Source organism: Oratosquilla oratoria, chromosome 9 (assembly GCF_046742065.1).
Source record: "Oratosquilla oratoria isolate Oo_2021 chromosome 9, ASM4674206v1, whole genome shotgun sequence".
NCBI lineage: Eukaryota > Metazoa > Arthropoda > Malacostraca > Stomatopoda > Squillidae > Oratosquilla > Oratosquilla oratoria.
In genome coordinates, this window is record NC_134785.1 from 35400006 (window position 1) to 35402505 (window position 2500).

The following is a 2500-nucleotide window of genomic DNA, read 5'->3' on the forward strand; positions in this document are numbered from 1 at the left end:
CTCTCTCTCTCTCTCTCTCTCTCTCTCTCTCTCTCTCTCTCTCTCTCTCTCTCTCTCTCTCTCTCTCTCTCTCTCTCTCTCTCTCTCTCTCTCTCTCTCTCTCTCTCTCTCTCTCTCTCTCTCTCTCTCTCTCTCTCTCTCTCTTCTTTTCATATTCTGTTTTCATTCCCATCCTCGTCCGGTCTCTTCCTGTTCTACCTTGTTTACTTATCTTCCTTGCCATCTTTTCTTCTTCAAATTCTTCTTTATCCCTTGTTCATTTTACCTGTTCTCATATTTTCCACCCTTCTTTATTTTTCTATTTCTCTTTACTTCTGTCTCTCGTCTCCTTTCTCTTTTCATTCTGTTTTCCTCTCCATCCCTGTCTCCTTTTCCTCTCCCTCTCCGTTCAAATCCCTTTACCATTCCCATTCCCTTGAGCCTCTAATCCAATTTGCTCTCTGATCCAGTCATCCCCCCAATTCCCTTATCCTTTCTTTTTCATTTGCATTTATCAATTAACATTATTTTTTTTATTTCATTGACCCCATCTCCTTCTTCTTCTAATTCTCCATCCTTTACCACATTTTCTTTTCATTCATTCCTCGTCTCCTTGCCTTCATAATTCCCTTCCCTTCCGGCTCATCCTCATTCTCATTCATTTGACCTCTCCAATCCCCATTCACCTTCTCCATTGTACCACCATCATTATTTTCCTCATTTTTCTCTTTTCTACTCTAATTCCTCCTCCTATTTCTCCTCCTTATCCTCCTCTTCGTATTCCTCTTTCTCCTCCTTTTCCTTCTCTCTATTTATTTATTTTTCTTCCTCCTCCTTTTCCTCATATTTCTTCTCCTTTATCACATTTTCTTCCCTAATACTTCCCCGTCCCTTTTAACTCAAATTTCCTTTCTCTTTGTCCTCTGCCTCTTCTTCTTTCTTTCTTTCTTCGCGTTTTCAAACTACACTTCATCCTCCTCCCCTCTTCCTCCTCCTTTTACCTCCCCTTCTCCTTCTATTTTTTGTTCTTTTCATTTTTTCTTTTCCTTCTCTTTCTCCTCATTTTCCTCATCCTCCATTCCTCTTTCTCCTTGTTATTTCCCTTTTCCTCTTCTTACTTTGCCTCTTTTTTTCTTCTTTTCCTCCTTTTTCTCCTCCTTTTTCTCATCCTCCACTCCTCTATCTTCTTTTTATTTCCCTTTTCTCCTTTTCCCTTCTCTTCTTTTTTTCTTTTTTCTTCCTTCTTCCCTTCCTCTTCCTCCTCCTCTTCTAGCTCCTCCTCCTTCTTTTCCTTCTCTTCCTCCTTTATTTCTTTTTGTTCCTCCCTTCTTTACTATTTTCTTTTTTTCTTTTCTTCACTGCATCTCTCCCCATTTGCTTCCTTCTTCTCCGTTTGTTCTTATCCACTTTCCATGTTACTAACCGCTTTCCCTCAATTGCTTTTTATTTTCCTAATTTCCTCATTTTTTTCTTTCCTATGAATTTGAATTATACCTTCATATACCATTTGCTACCTTTAATATCTTTCCTCTCTCTCTCTCTCTCTCTCTCTCTCTCTCTCTCTCTCTCTCTCTCTCTCTCTCTCTCTCTCTCTCTCTCTCTCTCTCTCTCTCTCTCTCTCTCTCTCTCTTTCTATCTATCTATCTATCTATCTATCTATCTATATATATATATATATATATATATATATATATATATATATCTATATCTATATATCTATATATACTAGACCACGCGTGACCCGTTAGGTCAAATACAATTTCAAATGATACGTTGTTAATAAAATGGTCAATAAAATCTTTATTAAAACAATATTCTATTCAGTAGACGAAAACAGTGACTTGATTAGTTATAAGAAGTGAAATGCAGAAGATTGTGACGTCATGTCGTTGTTTCTTGGAACACTACACATCATATGATTTATACGGCTCGTAATATTTTAGTAAACTCATTATGCCTCATAGATGCTTATTCAGGAGTTGACTATACTTTTATATACTGAATATGAAAATTTTATATGTATATATAAATAGATGTATATATATGTATGTTGGGTCAAATAGAATTCTAAATGATACGTTGTTATAAGAAGTGAAATGCAGAAGATTGTGACGTCATGTCGTCGTTGCTTGGAACACTACGCATCATATGATGTCGTGACGTCATGTCTCTTCTTCTGATTGGCTGGTCCTCAGTCCTGATGTTATATCTTTTCTTCTGATTGGCTGGTCCTCAGTCGTGACGTCATATCTCTTCTTCTGATTGGCTGGTCCTCAGTCGTGACGTCATATCTCTTCTTCTGATTGGCTGGGTGACGGTTTCAAGCAAGCAAGATAACAAACAAGATGATCAGAATTTTATAAGTATATAGATATATATATATATATATATATATATACATATAGATATATATATATATATATATATATATATGTATGCTGGGTCAAATAAAAATTTAAATGATACGTTGTTATAAGAAGTGAAATGCAGAAGATTGTGACGTCATGTCGTCGTTGCTTGG